General features: G+C 41.8%; 1 pseudogene; it reads left to right on the forward strand.

Moving 5' to 3' along the window:
• The first annotated feature begins 9,886 nt into the window (after window positions 1-9,886).
• On the forward strand, window positions 9,887-11,570 carry LOC120864681 (annotated as a pseudogene).
• Window positions 11,571-23,772: the final 12,202 nt, after the last annotated feature.

The raw sequence follows: 23,772 nt of genomic DNA on the forward strand, positions 1-23,772 counted from the left end.
TTTCCCATGAAGTGATGGGACCGGATGCCATGATCTTCATTTTCTGAATGCTGAGCTTTAAGCCAACTTTTTCACTCTCCTCTTTCACTTTCATCAAGAGTCTTTTTAGTTCCTCTAGACAACTATAATTGTGGATTTGTATATTTATCCTTTAAGTTCCATTAAGTTTGCTTCATATATTTTATGGTTCTGTTGTTTGACACATATGCATTTAGGGGTTGATATATTTCCTTGGTGGATTGATCTATTTTTATAAGATCTCTCATTGTGTTTTTTTGTAATTTTCTTTGCTCTGAAATCTATTTAATCTGTTATTAATATAACTGTCCCTGCATTCTCTTGATTAATTCTTGCATGATATATATTTTTCATCATTTAACTTTTAATCTACCTACATCATTAAATTTGAAGTGAGCGTCTTGTACACAGCACACAGATGATACATATTTTAAAATTCAGTTTGTTAATCTCTGTCTTTTAATTGGAGGGTTTAGATCGTTTAAAGTGAATACAGTGATTGACAGATGAAGGTTAAGTCCTCCGCTTGCTTTTTTGTTTATTGTTTATTTATTTCTGTTTTGCATTCTCTCAGGTTTTTCTAACCTTTCCATTTTATGCTTAGTGTTTCTGAGTATTTTTCTTTTTTTAATTGTTACTCTATATATATATATTACTTTTTAAATTATTTAATTTTTGTGGACTTGAAAGACCCTGCGACAGTTCCATCTGACCCCTATCACTTCTGATGCGAACTCTGCTGTGATTCAAAGTACTCCCCCAGCCTCCTCACAGCGAAGGTGTTATCTCTCTGCTTGAAAAATTTTCTTTGTGTATTTTTTGCAGAGGGGCTTCCCTGGTGGCGCAGAGGTTGAAGCATCTCCCTGCAATGTGGGAGACCTGGGTTCGATCTCTGGGTTGGGAAGATCCCCTGGAGAAGGAAATGGCAACCCACTCCAGTATTCTTGCCTGGAGAATCCCATGGACGGAGGAGCTTGGTGGTCTACAGTCCACGGGTCGCAAAGAGTCGGACACAATGTTTTAGAAGCTTGACTGTAATATTCATTCGTGGATTTATTTGGGTGTCTCCTGCTTGGGATTTGCTCAACTTTTTGAATGTTGTGAGACTAGTTAACACTATACGAAGACAATAGTTTTTAATTTTCAGATTATCCAATATCCAAAAGACTGATTACATACTTTATTGATGCATGTGTAAGAAAATAGGCAATCTTATATAATATTGGTAGGATTCTTATTTGGCAGGAACTTTGTAAGGAAAATTTGAAAGTATACATTTAAATTATAAATATACTTACTTATTGACCATAATTTTGCCTCTAGTAATTTATTCTATAGAGACATTTAAATGCATACAGAAAACAGAGGGCATTGGATACCTTTCATGTAGAGATGGGCTACTGGGAGATAGGGATATTCTGCCGTATTTCGATTACTGTGTATGTTTTAGCTATTAAAACATATAAGAATCCCTAGTCAAATGTTAATATATGTTAGGGTATCCCATTAAAAAATTGTTTAAACAGGATCAAAGAAGCTCTGACAAGAATATTAGAGGGCCAGAGCAGAGTATGAGTAAAGACAAAGAGTACTATCATTTTGGCAGTGAGAAAAATTGAAAAGTGAAAAGTTCAGTGATACTGTGAACTGGTTAAGTATGCAGACACTTGCATTGGGCAATCCAAGATGTATATACATGTTTGGCTACTTCCTAGCTAGAAGACCATGGACTAGTTCCTCAACTTCTCTGAGGTTTAGTTTCCACATGCAGAAATTGGCATCAATAAAACCAGCCTTATGCTGTGAAGAATGATGAAATAATTTGGTATATGTACACTTCATACACAGAGGGTGACGTATAAGAGGTAGTCAATGAAGGGAGCTATTGTTATTTTTTCCCTATATTTATATGCTCATCCAAAATCGTATTTTATGAGAAATAGGATCATACCATAAAACTATTAAAAAAAAAACTGTTCTACACCTTTTGGGCTTAATTTAAAATATTATGAGCACTTTTCTCTGTCAAAGAGCATGATTTTACCTCAATTTTTAAAATGACTAATACTAATCCTGTGTGTGCAAGTACTATGATTTATGCCATTATTTCACAGACAAGTACTGTTAGATTTTTTTCTAATATTCCGTTCTCACAAGTAAGGCTGAGGGAACACCTTAGACCTGTATATTTTGTGCTGATTTTGTAGGATATTTTCCTATATTGGATCATTATTATTATTTGTATTTAAGAGGTCACAGAGTTTGACTAGTAAATAATTTTCTAAGTCAGCAGAGCTTCTCAGAACTCTTTGCCTTTCATTTTAGGATGGGTCCACTTGCAAATATTCTTCTGTAGGCTTAGAGGATGAAATAGCCCATGAGACCCTGGCGGAGAGTGCCCTGGTCCCTGCAATGTCTCTAATCATTCTCTACAGCTTGATGGATGCTGAAGGAGGTGGATGCCTGTCGGCTGGGTAATTTCTACAGAGTTATAATGGCAGATTATTTTTAAGTGAGCAAACCTCAAGCAGCACATTCTGGTAATGAGGTGGGAAGTAGAGTAATGAGCAGAGTTCAGGCTATGAAAACATCATGATAAAGAAAACTGCTTTCAAGCAGGATGACGCGGAGAGTGATTAAGGGGCAATGGTGGGAATGAAATGATCCCAGGCACAGCACAAAGATCATGGGCCCATAGAGCTTAGATGGGCTTTGAAAGGTCGTCTAGTCCTTTCCCTCCTTCCAGGTAGAATTACTGACAGTTAAGAGTAGGACAGTGTTTAGAGAACCATGGATCTGTGCCAATCAATAAGAGTCTGTGCAGCCCCACAGATAAAGCCTTGGGGGTTCAAGAAGCCTATGAGCTTCTTATTTGGAAGACTGTTGAGTATACAAAACAAATCAAACAAGCAAAATGACAGCAGAATGACACTGTAAAGTCATTTACTCAGCTGCTTTCAATGAACAAATATTTAGATTGTTACTTTTCTTGCACTTAAGAAATAAAACATAGCAGATAAAATAGAAGACTCAGCCTCTCACAGCTCCCTCTTCTTTCAGTCTGCCAGAATGTTATAAATGTGTGTGTGTACAGTTAACAAGAGTTGCTGTCATACATCCTTCCTTCACTTGTATGCTTATGGCACCATTCTTATCAAGAGGGAGAGACTGGAATTGTGACCTGTATTGAACAATAGGATGAAACAGGTGAAATTTTATGGGCTTCTGACCCCATGCCTTAAGAAGTCTGAAAGCTTCTGAGTTTTTCCCCCCACAAAGCCAGCTGTCCTATAAGAAAACCAACTACTCTGAGATCACTATTTCATGAGGAAACCCAATCTAACCATGAAAAAGGCATATGGAAGAGCATTGAGTTTTCAGATATGTGAATGAATTCATGGAACTTCTAGCTCAGACCATTTATTGCTGAATTCTGCTGAATGAGAGACCCCATCAATGTCACGTGAAACAAAAGATCCATCCAGCTGAGACGGGTCATCCAACAGAATTATGAGGAAAACGTATGTTATTATTTTAAACCACTAAGTTTTGGGGTAGTTTTTTTTTGCAGTAGATAAATAGAATATGCACGTATATTTATACCAGTAAGATATTAATAGTGTACATGACAATAGTTTCTTCCACTAATAGGCAAATAACCCTCTTTCAACCTGGCCCTCCCATGGACAATAATAAATAATAAACAAAATATTAAATAACACCAACTTCAAGGCAATGGAGAGAGAATGAAAGTAGGTATAACCTGGAGGGGATTTGACCCTTGGAGGAAAAATGAAGTCTGTCTTTTCACAGCTTATCTCAACATGAAGGTAGTCCCAAGTCTGCCCCATTCAGGGCAGTTAAAAACTCTGATTGAAAGCACACTGTCTTTCTGGCTTCAAAACAGAAGTTAGAGTTTGGATGGGTTCCCCGGTGGCTCAGATGATAAGAATCTGCCTTCAATACAGGAGACCTGGGTTCAATCCCTGGTTTGGGAAGACCTCATGGAGAAGGGAATGGCTACCCACTCTAGTATTCTTGTCTGGAGAATCTCATGGAGAGAGGAGCCTGGTGGGCTACAGTCCATGGGGTCACAAAGAATTGGACATGACTGAGTGACTAACACTTTCACTTTCACTTCTCAGAGGTTGGAGCAATTATATTTGCTTGAAACTGAGGGGCAGCTCTTAGAAAGGACAGAGCCACAGACAGACAGCCCTAATTCTGTATATAAACTTCCCAAATCTCTATCTGACAAATGAATCAGTCATGCATGGAGTAGGGTTTAAATAAGCTAGCTATGGGGACTGTGTGGATCACAATGAATTGTGGAAAATTCTGAAAGAGATGGGAATACCAGACCACGTGACCTGCCTCTTGAGAAACCTATATGCAGGTCAGGAAGCAACAGTTAGAACTGGACATGGAACACAGACTGGTTCCAAATCGGGAAAGGAGTACGTCAAGGCTATGTATTGTCACCCTGCTTATTTAACTTAGATGCAGAGTACATCATGCGAAACGCTGGGCTGGAAGAAGCACAAGCTGGAAACAAGATGCTGGGAGAAATATCAATAACCTCAGATATGCAGATGACACCACACTTATGGCAGAAAGTGAAGAAGAACTAAAGAGCTTCTTGATGAAAGTGAAAGAGGAGAGTGAAAAAGTTGGCTTAAAGCTCAACATTCAGAAAACGAAGATCATGGCATCTGGTCCCATCACTTCATGGCAAATAGATGGGGAAACAGTGGAAACGGTGTCAGACTATTTTTTGGGGCTCCAAAATCACTGCAGATGGTGACTGCAGCCATGAAATTAAAAGATACTCACTCCTTGGTTGGAAAGTTATGACCAACATAGATAGCATATTAAAAGCAGAGACTTTACTTTGCCAACAAAGGTCCGTTTAGTCAAGGCTGTGGTTTTTCCAGTACTCATGTATGGATGTGAGAGTTGGACTATAAAGAATGCCGAGCACTGAAGAATTGATGCTTTTGAACTGTGGTGTTGGAGATGACTCTTGAGAGGCCCTTGGACTGCAAGGAGAGCCAACCAGTCCATCTTAAATGAGATCAGTCCTGAGTGTTCATTGGAAGGATGGATGTTGAAGCTGAAACTCCAATACTTTGGCCACCTGATGTGAAGAGCTGACTCATTGGAAAAGACCCTGATGCTGGGAAAGATTGAGGGCAGGAGAAGGGGACGACAGAGGATGAGATGGCTGGATGGCATCACCAACTCGATGGACGTGAGTTTGAGTAAACCCCGGGAATTGGTGATGGACAGCGAGGCCTGGAGTGCTACGGTCCATGGGGTCACAAAGAGTTGGACACGACTGAGTGACTGAACTGAACTGATGAGGAATTCCCTGGTGGTTCACAGGTTAAGATTCCCACACAGGATCAATCCTGAAAGCTCATGACACAGCCAAAGAATTAAATAATCAAGCTAGTTATGGCTAAAAGGATTGAGATGTGAGTTGCTGTTCAAGACATAGAGTTTGCATTCTGCACCCAAGCTTGTTATCTTCTATTAAAACAAACTCCTCACTTTTTGAAAGACTATACCAGAATCTGCCATCTCCATACCACAATATTTTCAATATCTATGATATAACTGTAAGGTCGGACCCTGAGGGCCATGATGGGCCGCCCCTCCTCTCCCTCCCGCAGGCGAGAAGGTCCTTAACGGAAGGATCCTCCTGGATCCCGGGGACCAATGACAGCACACTTTGCTGCTAAAGCCGCCCTGCCCCAGCCGCATAGAAAGACCTATCAGCCCGCGACGCCGCGAACCGGCAACTTATGCAAACCCCCATCCACTAAACCCCACCATCCCTCGCAGCGTGCATATATAAACAGACTTCTAACACAGTCCGGCGCGTGGACTTCCTCGACCTGCCCCATTCGGGTCCGGGAACCCCGCCCAGGAGCGCTTCGCCATTAAAGCCTGTTAGACTTTTTTTTGGTGTCCTGGTCATCTTTTACCTAACAATAACCATAAATGACTTAATATGTGAAGAGGCAGAAACATGAGACATATCCTCAAGGGTGTCGTGAATTTGCCTTTAGCAGAACCTAACAGGTAATGAATGCCTTCTATCTTTCAGGATATATTCTATTTTTACACGTTAATCTTCATGGCAAATCTATTGTGTTGATATAATTAACTTATCAGTCAACATAGTATCAAGAAAGCATAACCTAGTTTAGGTATTTCAGGCAAAGAAAGATAAAACACATAAATTTAGAAAAGTAAGGCCTTCCCTGGTGGCTCAGTGGTAAAGAATCTGCCTGCCAATGCAGGAGACAAGAGTTCAATCCCTGGTCTGGGAGGATCCCACATGCTGAGGAGCAACTAGGCCCACACACCACAACCATGGAAGCCCGCACTCCCTGGAGCTTTGCAACAGGAGAGGCCAGCACAGCGGGAAGTTGTTACAGCACAAAAAGAGCGTGGCCCCCACTCGTCACAGCTAGAGAGAAATGCTGGTGCAGCAGCAAAGATTCAGCGAGGCCATAAATACTCAAATAAATAAGAAAAAAGACAATTGAGCTATTTAATAATTAGAAGGACCAGACAAAGTGGGGAGCAGCTCTCTGCTCGCAGACAAAGCGAAGTGTTATTCAGATACAAAGAGCTGTGAGAAGCCACTCCTACCCTGACCCGCCTCACTAGGTCATCTGCTGCTATTATTGCAAGAGTTGGCACAGCTGCTACAAGAGTCTGTCACGTCTGCCACTTTCATGGAAGGGAAGCTCCCTTGCCTGCCCCCACCGGCATCACTGCCACCATAGGATCTGTTTAATCTGCTACCACTGAGTCTGGAACCAAAGGAAGAATGGCTCTTCCTTTCTTCTCTATCATTTTGCTTAAGTGCTCTCCTTTGGTTGAACCTGCGTTGAAACACTACTGGTAAGGATGTAGAGGAAATGTAGGTTTTATTCTTCTAGACCCTTTGATACAGGGGTGAAGTCAGAAGGGCAGGGAGAGAGTAAATATGAAGAGACATTATTCAGCATGACTGCCATTATTATTTACACAACAGAAACAATTTGAAAGAGCTTGCCCAAGGTCACCCTTGAGAAGGAAATGGCAACCCACTCCAATATTCTTGCTGGAGAATCCCACGGACAGAGGAGCCTGGCGGGCTGCAGTCCATGGGGTCGCAAAAGAGTTGGACATGACTGAAGTGACTCAGCACAAGCTCCCCCATCTAGGAATTGGTGGCTAGCGTTTGAACTCAGGAAGCTTAGCTCCAGAGGTCATGATCTAATCTGATGGACATTTACCTTGCTTTTAATTATTTAAAATCAAAGTCACAGAGAATTTTTTTTTGTCTCTCGTTCACATGCTAGTTATCATCTTGACAATGACTTACATTTCGCCTTTTTTAGATTTTTCTAAATTGCACTGCTACAACCAAGTCGACTACCAACTAATTTCAAAGTCTGTATTTCTATTTGTTTTTCATAATTATATCAATGCCAGATTATGATGCCAAGTGACAGCATTTAACTTTTAATGCGTTAGTAAGCAAGTTTGACAGCATGTAGCTTTCACATCCTAATGTCAAAATGACAATATTTGCTCTGCATCTGCCATTGTATTCATTAATGCTTTAATGTTTATAATGACAAAATTACTCTTTCTCAGCAATGGGTTCTATTCAAAGATATTTTCATGAACGAAGAAATTAATTTATTAGCTTAGTTGATAAATTAAGAATTTAATTTGACATCATGAAAATGATGTAGTGAAGGGGAGTGTCACACTATCTTGAATGCTGCAGGCTAATGAGAAAACCATACTGCCAAAGTCTTCACAATAAATGATGCATGTGAGAGCCAAGTGACCTCATGACAAGCTATAGGGACAAATAGTCCTTGGCAGTTTGAACAAAGAAAGTGATGGGAGAACTGAGTCATCAGAAGGAACATAATGATGTTCCTAAAAAAGAACAAAACAAAACATGTGACTTTGCACTTACTGCCACATTTAAATTTTGAGCAAAATTGAAATATAGATCTCTTCTTTATATATATATTATTTAATGTAGTTTATCAATAAATTTGCAAGTAAAGACATTAGGAAGAGTTGATATGTGTATAAGTAAATAAATGTATATAAATATACATACAGATATTTAGTAACCTACTGTAAGGTATTATTAGTGAGGCTGGCTCTGTTAAAGTAACTGACCGATTCCAAAATTTTAGTTTTTAATGCAATCAATGTTTACTTCTCACGAACATAACAATCCAAGGTGATGGGTGGCTTAATGTCATATGATAATTCAATAGTCTTCTATCTTAAAACGGTGTCATTCTCTGAGCCTCGCCAATATCATCATCCAAATTCAGTAAAAAGAAGGAGAGAACTTAGACGCTTATTTGGGTCAGCACAGAAATGAAACCGGAGAAGGCAATGGCATCCCACTCCAGTACTCTTGCCTGGAAAATCCCATGGATGGAGGAGCCTGGTGGGCTACAGTCCATGGGGTCGCTAAGAGTCGGACACGACTGAGCAACTTCATTTTCACTTTTCCCTTTCATGCATGGGAGAAGGAAATGGCAACCCACTCCAGTGTTCTTGCCTTGAGAATCCCAGGGACGGGGGAGCCTGGTGGGCTGCTGTCTATGGGGTCACACAAATTCTAAACCTAAGTATAAGCTTCCCTTGAGTCCTTGGATGACTCCTGAACTGCACACCAGCAGCATGAGAATGCAAAGTGTCCACAGGCAAAATCACAACTGGTAACCCTGAATTTCTGATCAGAGGTTTCAGCAGCTCCCTACTTCATGGGAGGCAGAGTTTTGGGTTCAGGTCAAGTTACATAAAAGGGAATTGGTAAACACCTTGAGCTGGTATTAGAAGGATGCCACAGAAGAAAATAACAAGTCTCAGGACTGAAGTATTTGTTTTAGAACTTGGAAAACAAACAAAAACTGGAATAGATTACTTTTCCAAGACCCAAACCTAAGCCTCCAAGATCTAGTTGATCCCTAGTAATTTAACTGTTTGCCAGAACAAAACTCAACACTACAGAGAGGAAAGTAACAGAATCTAGAATCGTTACAACTTACCATTCACAATATCCAGTTTACAACAAAACATACTGTAAAAGGTACATCTTGTGGGTGTATTGCAGGTTCAGTTCCAGATCACCAAAATAAAGCACTTATAATGATCAAGCAAGCAAACTTTTTGCTTTCCCAATGCACATAAAAGTTATATTTACACTATACTCCAGTCTACTAAGTATTCAATAGCATTTTGTCAAAAAATACACATATCTGAACTAAAAAATACTTTATTGCTAAAACATGCTAGCCATCTTCTGAGCCTTTGGTGAGCCATAATCTTTTTGCAATAGCAACACTGAAGGTCATTGATCACAGATCACCATAACACATGTAATAATAATGGAAAAGTCTTAAATATTGAGAGAACTACCAAAATTTGACACAGAGGCACAGAGTGAGCGAACACTGTTGGAAACGATGCTCTTATAGATTTGCCTGACAGCAGGGTTGCCAGAAATCTTCAGTACTGTGGCAAAGTGCAATAACGGCAAAGAATGAAGCAAAGCAAAATAAAATGAGGTATGCTTGTAATCATTAGACATCCTAAACATAGCAATGTGATCTGTAGTCAAAAACAAATCATTCAATGGAAATGTTGACAACCAAAATATTATAATTAGCAGACATAGATTTAAAAACAGAGAAATAAGTTAAAGGATTTTCAGTCAAACTTTAATTAGTGAATACTTATGGAATTTCAGGAAAATATTAAAACTAAACCAAATGGCTTTTTCGCAATGGGTTTGCCGCCAGGACACAGGTGTCGTGAAAACCACGGTTAAACCTAAGCCAAAATGGGGAAGGAGAAGACCCACATCAACATCCTTGTCACTGGGCACGTAGATTCAGGGAAGTCTACCACGACTGGCCATCTGATCTACAAATGTGGTGGGATCGACAAGAGAACAATTGAAAAGTTCGGGAAGGAGGCTGCCGAGATGGGAAAGGGCTCCTTCAAATATGCCTGGGTCTTGGACAAACTGAAAGCTGAACATGAGCGTGGTATCACCATTGATATCTCCCTGTGGAAATTTGAGACCAGCAAGTACTACGTTACCATCATTGATGCCCCAGGACCCAGAGACTTCATCAAAAACATGATTACAGGCACATCCCAGGCTGACTGTGCTGTCCTGATTGTTGCTGCTGGTGTTGGTGAATCTGAAGCCGGTATCTCCAAGAATGGGCAAACCTGTGAGCATGCCCTTCTGGCTTACACCCTAGGTGTGAAAAAACTAATTGTTGGCGTTAACAAAATGGATTCCACTGAGCCACCCTGCAGCCAGAAGAGATACGGGGAAATTGTTAAGAAGTCAGCACCTACATTAAGACAATTGACTACAACCCTACACAGTAGCATTTGTGCCAATTTCTGGATGGAATGGTGACAACATGCTGGAGCCAAGTGCTAACATGCCATGGTTCAAGGGATGGAACGTCACCCAAAAGGACAACAATGCCAGTGGAACCACTCTGCTTGAAGCTCTGGATTGCATCCTGCCACCAACTCGCCGAACTGACAAACCCTTGTGTTTGCCTCTCCAGGATGTCTATAAAATTGGTGGTATTGGTACTGTCCCTGTGGGTCGTGTGGAGACTGGTGTTCTCAAACCTGGCATGGTGGTCACCTTTGCTCCAGTCAATGTAACAACTGAGGTGAGGTCTGTAGAAATGCACCATGAAGCATTGAGTGAAACCCTTCCTGGGGACAATGCGGGCTTCAATGTCAAGAACGTGTCTGTCAAAGATGTCCGTCGTGGCAATGTGGCTGGTGACCGCAAAAATGATCCACCCATGGAAGCTGCTGGCTTCACAGCTCAGGTGATTGTTTTGAACCATCCAGGCCAGATCAGTGCTGGATATGCACCTGTGCTGGATTGTCACACAGCTCACATTGCTTGCAAGTTTGCTGAGCTGAAGGAGAAGGTTGATCATCGTTCTGGGAAAAAGCTGGAAGATGGCCCTAAGTTCTTGAAATCTGGTGATGCTGCCATTGTTGATATGATTCCTGGCAAGCCCAGATATGTCAAGAGCTTCTCTGATTATCCTCCCCTGGGCCGTTCTGCTGTGCGTGACATGAGACAGACAGTCGCTGTGGGTGTCATCAAAGCAGTGGACAAGAAGGCAGCTGGAGCTGGCAAGGTCACCAAGTCTGCCCAGAAAGCTCAGAAGGCTAAATGAATATTATCCCCAATACCTGCCACCCCAGTCTTAATCAGTGGTGGAAGAACGGTCTCAGAACTGTTTGTCTCAATTGGCCATTTAAGTTTAATAGTAAAAGACTGGTTAATGATAACAGTGCATCATAAAACCTTCAGAAGGAAAGGAGAATGTTTTTGTGGACCATATGTTTTGTGTGTGGCAGTTTAAGTTATTAGTTTTAAAAATCAGTACTTTTTAATGAAAACAACTTGACCAAAAATCTGTCACAGAATTTGAGACCCATTAAAAAAAGGTTAATGAAAAAAAAAAAAAAAACTAAACCAAATGAACCAAATGAATACTGTAAAACTGAAAAGTAAAAATTTGCTACCTGAAAAGTAAAAAGAAAAAACATTGGTTGAACAGTAGATTGAAAAGAAAATAATAGAGCCTGAATGACTTGTGATAAAATGTCAAGTGACTAGTGTATGTTAATTGAAATCTCAGAAGGAGATGAAGGAAAAAATAAGGCAGAAAGATATGTCAAGAAAGACTGGTAAAAAATAGTTCACATTTAATCAGAAATAGAAACAAAGATTCAAGAAATTTAGAAAATTTCAAGCAGGAAAAATGTGAAGAAAACCACACATAAGCACATCAAATTTAAACTACTTATAGCAAGAAAAAAAGAGACTGAAAAAAAATCTCAATGGCAGAGAGAAAAAATGCATATACCTACAGGGAATGCTGGCTAAATTCTTGCCAGAAACAACGGAAAATAGAAATCAGTGTGATGACCTTTAACATGCTGAGAAAAACAATAATCAAAATAATTGTTAACTAGAATTATGTATCCAATGAAAATTTATTGTAAAATTGAAGTTGAAATAAATATGTTCATTTGCTTAGTCATGTCCAGCTTTTGCGACTATATGGACTGTGGTTTGCCAGGCTCCTCTGTTCATGGGATTTTCCAGGCAAGAATACCTGAGTGGGTAGCCATTTCCTATTCCATAAAATAAATATAATTTCAGACAAACATAAGCTGAGAGAGCATTTTTTCCACTCCAAAAAATACAAAGGAAATTAAGTGTAATGAAAAATCAAACAGATAAAAATTCACATGTACAGAGAGTAATGAAGAGAACTGAAAATAGTAAATGTGTGGGTAAACACATATAAAAATATCTTTTTTCTTAAATTATTTAGAAGTTAATTGACTCGACAAAATAATAATATGTTTGGTGTTTATATTATACAAAGCAATAAAATACATGATAGAAGAAGGATGAGAGGGAGTGTACATGAAATTATACTGTAGTAAAGTTCTTACAATGTATATGACATGGTAAAATATTAATTTAATATATATTATGAGAAGTTAAGCATATATATTTTAATCATAGAGTAACTAATAAAACATAAATAAAACAAAGAAGCATCTCCCGGAGTTTGCTCAGACTCATGCTGCTGCTGCGGCTAAGTCACTTCAGTTGTGTCGGACTCTGTGAGACCCCAGAGACGGCAGCCCACCAGGCTCCCCTGTCCCTGGGATTCTCCAGGCAAGAACACTGGAGTGGGTTGCCATTTTCTTCTCCAATGCATGAAAGTGAATTGGTTGTGTCTGACTCTTAGTGACCCCATGGACTGCAGCCTACCAGGCTCCTCCATCCATGGGATTTTCCAGGCAAGAACACTGGAGTGGGGTGCCATTTCCTTCTCTAATGCATGAAAGTGAAAAGTGAAAGAGAAGTCGCTCAGTTGGGTCTGACTCCTAGTGACCCCATGGACTACAGCCCACCAGACTCATGAGTCAAGTGCAAAGTCCGCAAGATGTTGAAGGACAGAGAAGCCTGGAGTGCTGCGGTCCACGGGGTTGAAAGAGTCAGACACAATTTAGAGACTGAACAACAAGAGCAACCCCAAAAGGATTCAAGTGACATAGAAACAAAGAACAGGATCTATTAATAGGAAACAACTAACAAATGGTTAGCTTAAACCCAATCATATTAGTGATTATACTAAATGTAAATGGAGTAAATACTTTGATTAAAATGGGAAAACATTTCAGGGTAAAACAACAACAAAAAAATAGTCCCAAACATACACTACTTACAAGAGTCACATTTTCTTAAGGTCTAGAGAAGCTCACTATACAAACTTTAAACCAAGGAAAATTGGAGTTACTTTATTGATATCAAACAAAGTCAATTTTAAGACCAGAGATACTAATAAACAGGGACATTTCAAATGATAAAGCGTCAAGTCCTCAAGAAGACATGATAACCTAAATGAATGTCTTCATTATAAGGAATTTCAAATACATTGAAATCTATAGGGAGAAATAGGACCAAAGCTATACTTTCTACCCCTGCAAAGATGTTGAAACTATATCTGTTATTACAAAGAGCAAATATTTGGGCCCAATATTACTGACATTCTCTTTAGTATTCCCTTAGAGCACATTCCATTGTTTGTTCCTTTAATTTAAGAATATACTTTTAATTTTAGCTTTTTTCCTCTATTGAGCTTAGCTCTGTCTCTATTTTCCTTTTAAAAATAACCGTGCATTTCTAGGTATGATAGACAAAAGGTATACAATGTTCAGAATGCCATTAAGCTCGGACTAAAATTTACGAGGGCATCAAACCCGTCAATCCTAAAGGAAATCAACCCTGAATATACATTGGAAGGGCTGATGCTGAAACTGAAGCTCCAATACTTTTGCCCATCTGATATGAAGAGCTGACCCATTGGAAAAGCCCTGATGCTGGGAAAGATTGAGGACAGGAAGAAAAGGGGACGACAGAGGACGAGATGGTTGGATGGCATCATTGACTCAATGGACATGATTTTGAGAAAACTCTGGGAGATAGTGAAGGACAGGGAAGGCTGGCATACTGCAAGTCAACTGGGTTGCCAAAGAGTTGGGCATGACTTAGCGGCTGAAGAACAATAAAAATTATGGACCAGGATAAGCCCAAGGATGCATTGTGGTAGCTTCTACAGGGCTGAGGGTAAAACTAGATTCTGTAAGCAGGTGAAAGTAGGTGAGAGGAGTCACTACGTAATGAGCACACACTATCATCAAGGCTTGTGCTGAATACTTGATGTCTATCACATACCTAATTCTTGCAGTATCCTATTGGCTGAGAGATTAAAGCATCTGCCTGCAATGCGGGAGACCTGGGTTTGATCCCTGGGTCTGAAAGATCCCCTGGAGAAGGAAATGGCAACCCACTCGAGTATTCTTGCCTGGAGAATCCCATGGATGGAGGAGCCTGGTAGGCTATAGTTCCTGGGGTCGCAAAGAGTCGGACACAACTGAGCGACTTCACTTTCACTTTCAAGCATCCTTTTGCAAGTTTTAGATATGAGGATACTGCCCAAGATCACATAGTTTATAGACAACGGAGATGAGTTACAGATTCTGTTTTCCATGACTCTAAAGCCCAGAGAGTGTCACACAGAGAGAAGTAAGTCAGAAAAACAAATGCCATGTGTTAATGCGTATATATGAGATCTAGAAAAAAATGACAGAGGTGACCTTATTTGCAAAGCAGAAATAGAGACACAGACATAGAGAACAAGTGTGTGGATACCAAAGGGGGAAGCAGGGGTGGGAGGAACTGAGAGATTGGGGTTGACACCATACACTACTGATCCTATGTATAAAGTTGACAACTAGTGAGAATATACTGTATGTAGCACAGGGAACCCTGCTCAAAGCCCTGAAGTGCCCTACATGGGAAGGAAGTCCAAAAGGGTGGGGATACACGTCGACGCATGGCTGATTCATTCTGTTGTACGGTAGAAACTGACACAGCACTGCAAAGTATCTATACTTCAGTGAAAAGTAATTTGAAAACAAGCCTGCATTTCTATCACCAAATGAACTTCTACCAATAATGAAAAAAGTAAGACCTATGCTGAGGAAGATGGAGGAAAGACAATGAGTGCATCTGTGACAGGGCGAGACAGTGACACGCCAAGTCTGATCATTAAAATGACTGAGGAAGGCAAGCAAGAGAAACTGGAAAAGGCAGAGGAAAGAGAAAAGAGGAACAAAACATCTTTTCAGAATAAAGCCCTGGTGCTAAAGGGTAGCCTGGCTCTGTTCCCCACTTCCTGGTTTGTCTTTAGACAAGACTGTCTCCCTTTCTGAGACTCAATTTCCTCATCCATAAGATGAGGCAAGTAGAGGGACAGATTTTAAAGACGGCATCCAGGTCAAAACTTCCATCCTTCTCAGACCAGGCTGCCAATTTCCCTATGCCAGCCACAGTGGCCAAAAATTGCACTGCAGGACTTCGTCAAATCTGTATCAGCAGGAGAGGCAAAGGTAGAGAAACACCTCAGGCCAAACTCATTAACAGTTGTTTCATTAATCACAGTTTGCGTTTCAAATCCAAAGACAATCTGTCCAATTAACATTAAAGCTCTGGCAGCCATAGGAAGACCTTTAGGAAAAGGCAATTTGACACAATTGCTAATAATGCTCGCATTTAGAAGAATGGCTCCCAAACATAATATTCTCCTGGTGACAGCTTGAGTCCTGACAAGGAGGGAACAGGGATTTCAGGCACCTCCACAATCTGATCCTTTCTCTCCACCTGGGCTCACTGTCCCGACGCTTGTCATAGGCCATCTGCCTTTTTTGTTGTTGTCCAGTTGCTAAGCCCTGTCCAACTTTGGGACCCCATAGAGCGCAGCACACCAGGCTCCTCTGTCCTTCACTATCTCCCGGAATTTGATCAAATTCATGTCTACTGAAACAGTGATGCTATCTATCCATCTTATCCTCCGCCATCCCCTTCTCCTTTTGCCTTCAATCTTTCCCAGCATCAGGGTCTTTTCCAATGAGTCAGTTCTTTGCATCAGATGGCCAAAGTATTGGAGCTTCAACTTCACCATCAGCCTTTCCAACAAATATTCAAGGTTGATTTCCTTTAGGATAGACTGGTTTGATCTCCTTGCTCTCCAAGGGACTCTCAAGAGTCTTCTCCATCACCACAGTTAGAAAGCATTAATTTAGGCCCAGTTTTTAACACACCACTGTCACTAACATCTCTGTATTTGGTCCATTTGAACACACAGCCTTTTGCCAAACTCAAGTTTGTGTGCCCAAAAGCACAGTGAAGCCAGGCAAACAGAAACGTTGGAGTTTAGAGAAGAGAAAAGTTTACTGCAAAGGCCAAGCAAGGATTATAAGCTGCTCACACCCCAAAAGACCTGAACTCCCTGGTGGCTTTCAGGGAAAAGTTTCTTAAAGACAAAATTTGGGGTGAGGGCTGCAGGTAAGTGCCTTTCTTTTGATTGGTTGGTAGTGAGGCAAGAGATGGTACTGTGCTCAGCTTGAAGTTACTATTCTCCACCCAGGGGGCAGGCGAGTTTAGTCCCTGTTGTTGTTTAGTCACCAACTCATGTCCAACTCTTTTGGGACCCTGTGCACTGTAGCCCACCAGGATCCACTGTCCATGGGATTTCCCAGGCAAGAATATTGGAGTAGGATGCAATTTCCTACTCCAGGGGGTCTTCCTGACCCAGGGATTGAACTCACATCTCCTGCTGGCGTCTCTTGCATTGCAGGCAGATTCTTTACCACTGAGCCACCAGGTAAGCCTCAGCTCCTGTGGAAGAACTCAGATGCGTGTGTCAGATGGCTGTGTATATCCACTGGAGAGGGCTGGTCTCTGTTTTGTATGGTACCGTGTGTGTGCTCAGTTGTGTCCACCTGTTTTGTGACCCCGTGGACTGCAGCCCTCCAGGTTCCTCTGTCCATGGGATTCCCCAGGTAAGAAGGAATGGGTTGCCATTTCCTCCTCCAGGGGATCTTCCCGACCCAGGGGTTGAACCCACATCTCTTGCAGTTTCTGCATGGCAGGCAGGTTCTTTACCACCAGCACCGCCTGGGAAGCCCAGGTCTCCACCTTATAGCTGTGCTATTGTTTCTTTTTTTATTATTTTATTTATTTACTTTTTCTTGTATTGGTTTTCCCATATATCACCACGTATCCGCCACAGGTATACACGTGTTCCCCATATCCTGAACCCCCCTCCCTCCTCCCTCCCCATACCATCCCTCTGGGTCGTCGGAGTGCACCAGCCCCAAGCATCCAGTATCATGCATTGAACCTGGGCTGGCAATTCGTTTCATATATGATATTATACATGTTTCAGTGTTTCTTGACTGCCCCTCCTTTGGCTCTGCATGCCCTCACCACTCTGAACCGTTTGAATATGCTCTTTGGAACTCACGGAAGGCCTACAGGAGAAGATTTTTGTACCTAGGAAAGGCTCTCGGAGTTCTGCTGAGTTTTAAGCCCACATGCTTTCCCAATTATTTTGTGGCCCATCCCAAGCTTCTCCATATTATATTCCCAGTAATATTGATACTTATTTCAATAAATAATTATTGAACTATATTGAGACTTGTGTTTGAATCTCACCACAATCAATTATTAACATGGTGATGCTTTATGTTTTTAAGTTACAGATATATGCAGACAAAAACATTCTAATACCACAAAGGGCTATACAATAAAACCTAAATCTCCCTTTCTCTCTAACTACCAGGATCCTCTTTGGATGCACTCTCAAGTTAATAATATCTTGTATTTTCTTCCAAAGACATGCATATAAGAATATACATAAATTAAAAGAAAAATTCCCCACACAAATAGTAATAGGCATATCATTTTACACTTGGCTAAACAAAATATCTTGGTCGTGGTTTCATATGAGTACATATAAAATTGACCTTTCTGAGCATCAGTGCCTTTTTAGGTGAAGTGGCATAAAGAAGTGATTTGAACTGGCTCTTGGGTGCCTACTCTGGGTACATACCTACTCGCGGAGTGCATAGCCCCTAGGACACTGTATTATAATCATCTGATAGGACCTTATGCAACTCTGGCCACACATTATGCTATTTGTGGGCTGAATGATGATGAATCTAAGCAATACTATGGTGGTTAATGGTATTTTACTGACTCCTGGTCAATTGACTGGGAGGCTGAGATACTTGGTAGAACATTATTTCTGGATGTGTCTGTGAGGGTGTTCGGGAAGAGAGTAGTATTTGAATTGGTGGACTGCAAAAAGGCCATCCTCATGAGTGTAGGTGGGAGTCACTCAATCCACTGAGGGCCTGGCGAGAACAAAAGCACAGAGGAAGAGTGAGTTTTCCCTCTCTGCCTGAGCTGGGACAGCCATCTCTGCCCTTGGACTGGGAGCTTCTAGTTCTCAGGACTCCAGACTTGGGCTGGGGGCTACATCATCAACTGCTATGGCTCTCAGAACCCCAGACTGATACTGAACAACACCAGCAGCTTTCCTGGTTCTGCAGCTGGCAGGTGGCAGATCATGGGACGTCTAATAAACAGTCTCCTCCTATCTGTCTAAATCTGTTTGTCTATCTATCTATTATTGGTTCTGTTCTCTTGAAAACTCCAGTTAATACACAAAATGATAGCATCAATACCTGACAAATGGAAGGCAGGTAACGTGGGATTTCTCTTCCTCTCCTCCTTACTTTCATAGTAAGCACTGGATAAATTTTACAGCAGAGTGCTGAACTTTATTCTCCGTCATTTGCCAGTGTGTGTGAGTGTGCGTGTGTGTGTGTCCCAGTCGTGATTTACAGATATACGGAGGCAAACAGGTAGACTGTTTAGGATGAGCTCGAGAGACCCGGGCTTCTCTGGTGGCTCAGACAGTAATGAATCTACCTGCAACACAGGAGACCTGGGTTAGACCCCTGGGTTGGGAAGATCCCCTGAACAAGGGAATGGCTACCCACTCCAGGGGGTATTCTTGCCTGGAGAATTCCATGGATGGAGGAGCCTGGTGGGCTACAATCTATGGGGTCACAAAGATTTGGACACGACCAAAAGACTTACACTTTCCAGGAAAAATGATCAGGTCAGGAAATTTATCCCTCCCCCAGCCACCACTTCCCTAAGGAATTTGTTGAATGGGAAAAGCCCCAGAGTTAGAGAGAAGCTCTGGTTGAGGGTCACGCTTGCACACTTCCACAGAGACTCCCACGACTTCCATCAGGCTCCTGTCACTCGTCTGCATAGGAGGAGTAAGGGATCGAGCCTAGAGAGGATTACTGAGAAGTCTAAATCAGATGACGCACAGGAAAACACTTGAGAGGTGCAGAGTGGCTTTAAAAGTGACCACATTACTGAGGGGACCCTGCATTGACACTCTTACCTGGGTACCTTCACTACTTCTAACACATGATTAAAACAAGGGCCAGAGAGCAAAATGCTCTGGGAAGACTTTAACACTTAGAGATTCATGAAGAACTGTAGCGTGTGTGTGTGTGTGTGTCTGTGTGATCTGCCCATTCACTAAAACACCAATCCCTCTGTTAGGGCTATGGTGAACAGGAGACCCCTGGGGCAGAAAAAGGCAAGGGGCAGTCTCCAGAAAGCCCCCTAAAGTGAGTGAAGGCCTTGGTGTGATAGTCCTTGAGGAAGTCTGAAGTATGGAAAGTAAAGAGAGGCCACTGTGTTGAGAATACTCTTCTGAAGGATAAACTGTTAGACCTGACAGTTCCTGGCAAAGGTGGATAAAGACATCCTATCTTACAAGAGCTGGTTTATTGAGAAGAGGGGTGTTGGGGCGGGGCGGGAACTATGCAACTTTGAAACTGCCTAGGTACCCACAACTTAGACACCCCAGATGTGGAGTCTGAAGTTAATAATATACTTTCTGGTCTGGACAGAAATGCTTCAGGTATATTGCTGGGTGGGGTGGGGGTTCCTTTGGGAGAATCATTATGGAGAAAACAAGGAAGCCTCGAGCATTGCTGCGAACTTTCCCAGCCCTGGCCTTCCTGGAGGGTTGGGCATCCACTGCGCTTACTGGTAGTTACCAGACACACTCAGCTGCTCAACGGGCTCAGATGTCAGAGGATGGTGCCTCCCTCCCCGTTCCTCTCTTGCTGCTGGCTGTCTCTCCCTGGGAGTCTTTGCCATTTTCCCTGCAGAGTCCTGCGGGCCCTGGTGGGGAAGCAGACCACACAGAGGTATGCTGTTGATTCTTTTCTCTTTCCCCATGGAATCACTGAACTACACCTGGGGAAGGGGAATAAAGGGGTCATTAGATACTGGGGGAGGAGGGGACAGCCTTTGAGATAGTCTTTTTTGGGTGACACCTGAGCAATCCAAGTCTGCAATTTCCTCCATGACTGTTCACCCTTCTCAAATAAGTCTCCTAATGACAATGTGGGCGATGGGTGGAGACAGGGCTATTGAATGTTAAAATAGATTCCAAGGAGATATTAAAAGCTGAAGGACTACCTAGGGGTGGGGAAAACAGACGGGCGAGCCGAAGGGATGGGATAGGAATTCTGCTGCCTTGTCTGGTAAGAGGCTGAAATCTTGTTCATTCTATTGCTCAGCACACCATCATGCTGATGCTTCATAACCCTTCGGTATCTTCCTATTTCCAGAGTCACCAAGCTAACCCGAACCTTAATTGTCTTTCTCCTTGACAATTACAGTTATAGACTCCCTGCCCCCAGGCCCTGCCACTTCCAGTGTACCCTGTAGATGTCACCAAATCGAATGTTCTAAAATATCATTTTAAACCTGTCATTTTCCTGCTTAAAAACTTCAGCAATTCTCCATTGTCTGCAAAGCAAAGGCTGAAAATCTTAGTTTAGAAATCAGTGCTGCCAAGATCTTAGACATTCTGTGTCCACTACGAAGGCTGCAACCAGATCTTATTCTTCTTTCTGTCCTAAAACTGATATGTAAGCTCTAGGAGAAAAAAAAATAGGATTTATTTTTCATTGCTGACACATAATAAGCTCTCAAATGATTGTTGTTGGATGAACATGTTAATTAGTTCATTAAATATTATATGGCACAGTATACGGTAGGTATCCAAAGTCTGTGCTGAATGAAAGGGTGAGTGGAGACAGGCAGAGAAGAAAGTGACGCTGTCTTAAAACAGGCAGCTACATAGATGGATGGCCACTAGGGTTATGGGCCTCAGAATCAGAGCAAGGCAGTAGAAATTTTGCTGAAGGAGTTAAAGATATAGATGAAGTGGAGGCTTAAGGCCATCTGAAATTCAGACCAGATACTGGAAATGGAAGCAGACCAGAGAGGGAGGTGAGCGAGCTGAAGGACCATCAGTTCAGTTCAGTCGCTCAGTCGTGTCTGACTCTTTGCGACCCCATGAACCACAGCACGCCAGGCCTCCCTGTCCATCACCAACTCCTGGAGTCCACCCAGATCCATGTCCATTGAGTCAGTGATGCCATCCAACCACCTTATCCTCTGTCGTCCCCTTCTCTTCCTGCCCTCAATCTTTCCCAGCATCAGGGTCTTTTTAAATGAGTCAGCTCTTTCATCAGGTGGCCAAAGTATTGGAGTTTCAGCTTCAACATCAGTACTTCCAGTGAACACCCAGGACTGATCTCCTTTCATGAAGGACCATAGGTGGGCAAAAAAGGATAGGTAGTTATGAAAGAAAAGCTGTTAAACGGAGAGTTTGGGAGCCCAGGTAATGGAACAAGGAGTCATGAGCCATCTGGGTGAAAGTGAGTGACTCATACATTGTGAACACCAACCAGGATGTGTTGGATAAGTTTTAATAACTGCTATTGCTTTATATGGGTGGGGCTTCAATTGTGGATAGTATCAGTATCTTTGAGACTTGCATGACAGCTGAAAGCCCATTTGTTAGAAAAATAAATAAACCCACACAATTTTGCACACAATTACAGAAGCTGAGAGATTTCCCTGAAGGCAATCCCAGGTTCAAATAAGCTGTTTTATGTAGACTGGACACCTCACATTTACACTATTTTTTTGGTTTTCATCATCCGTAATACATTGAATCCTTGCAACTCTCTGAAATTAGTAATAGATTATTCCTATTTTGAGGAAACTGAGCTTTCTTGAGAAAATATGCCTTGTCCAAGGGAGAAATAAGTAGCGGCATATTTGGAGTAGAAGTCAAGTTTTGGGGGTTTGAGGTGAATGGTTTGTTTTTCCTCTCATGTGATCACCCAAACAAGCTGTGCTGAGATTTCTGCATGAACCAGAAGGCACTTTCACAAGTGTTGTTTGAGAGCCTACCATGTACCCAGGACTGTGCGAGGCCCTTGATACTCACCAGGGAACAAAAACAGCCAACATTCCTGTTTTTTGTGGAGTCCAGACCCAAACTGAAGACAGTGTTTTCCCAGCCTAAAAGCCTGGATTGGATCATATTCTGGTCATAAATTATTGATTCAGGTACTTAATGAAAAGCTATAATCCAGTAGGCAGCATTCTAAGTACTAGTTGTCAAAGGTAGGGCTTTATGTCAGGAAACACTGAACAAGCGTGCCTCATCTTCCATCGCTGGCTATCACAGAATCTACTAATTTTCATTTCTTGTTGTTGTTGTTCTTCTTCTTCCATCAAAATATTTTTAAGCTTGAGTCTCTCTATTTTCCATTTTACCAAAGGGGAAAGACACAGCTAAGTCTTCTAACACATGGTTGTTCAGAAGAGGACTAATAAAAACTAGACTAAGAGTTGGGACACCCAGGGCCCCAGTACCAACTTCATCATTTGCGGTACTCCTTTTCCTTGGGAGTTAGCTTCCCCACCTGTAAAGCAAGTATGTCTGTTTCTGTGCTTCTCTTTGTCCTAAACTATGAGGGATGCCTGAGAACTTTGAGCGTGTTTGAGAGAAAACTTTTAAAATTGCAAGGTGGTGATATACAGATGGTGAGAGAAAACTCTCCCCCACAATTACTAGCTGCCTGCCTTGGCTCTGGCAACCAAACAGCTCTTAGCTGAGTGGGATGTAGGGGGCAGGAAAGGTGAGAGGCAGGACAAAATCTTGGTTTCTCATTAGAGAAGGAGCAAGACAGATCAGTGGATTCGATTGTCGCGTGTAGAATATTGTGGGCTGTGTTTCCTTCTGCAGAGGTTGGTGCCCTTTTAAAAAGCAGTCAGAGAGGCTGCCACTGGCCTGGAAAATGTGGGACAGACTCAGACTCCTGAAATGTCAGAACAGAAGAGACATAGTAAAGCGTGTGCAATCCCCTTCCTCTATTTTGCACGTGAAGGGCACTTAGGGTTAGAGGGTGTGATTGGGAAAGGTGACATATCCATGGCCACAGAGCTTACAGCCAGCAGCGCCATGACAAGAGATCGAGGGAACTCTCCATGTTGCCTAAAACGAAGCGAATCTCCTCTTTGTTCTGCTTGTCACTGCCTTTAGTAAAATCGTTCTTTTCCTTCCATCTGCTACTTGCTTAGCATCTCGGAATTAATAAAATGTGGTAATAACAGTTACCCCTTCTTGACAGCCTGGAATCTGACACTTAAGAATTGAAGATGTGACTCATTAAACCTCTAGGTATGTTTTTAAGAGTCATTTTGTACATGATTAAATGTTTATAATGAGAGTTGATACAATTATACCTGTGGTTTGAATTTTCAATTTAGATACATTCTCCTCCATTCTTTTTCTTCCTCACTCTCCACCTGGTCTGAATTCC

Source organism: Oryx dammah, unplaced genomic scaffold (genome assembly GCF_014754425.2).
Source record: "Oryx dammah isolate SB20612 unplaced genomic scaffold, SCBI_Odam_1.1 HiC_scaffold_1, whole genome shotgun sequence".
Lineage (NCBI taxonomy): Eukaryota > Metazoa > Chordata > Mammalia > Artiodactyla > Bovidae > Oryx > Oryx dammah.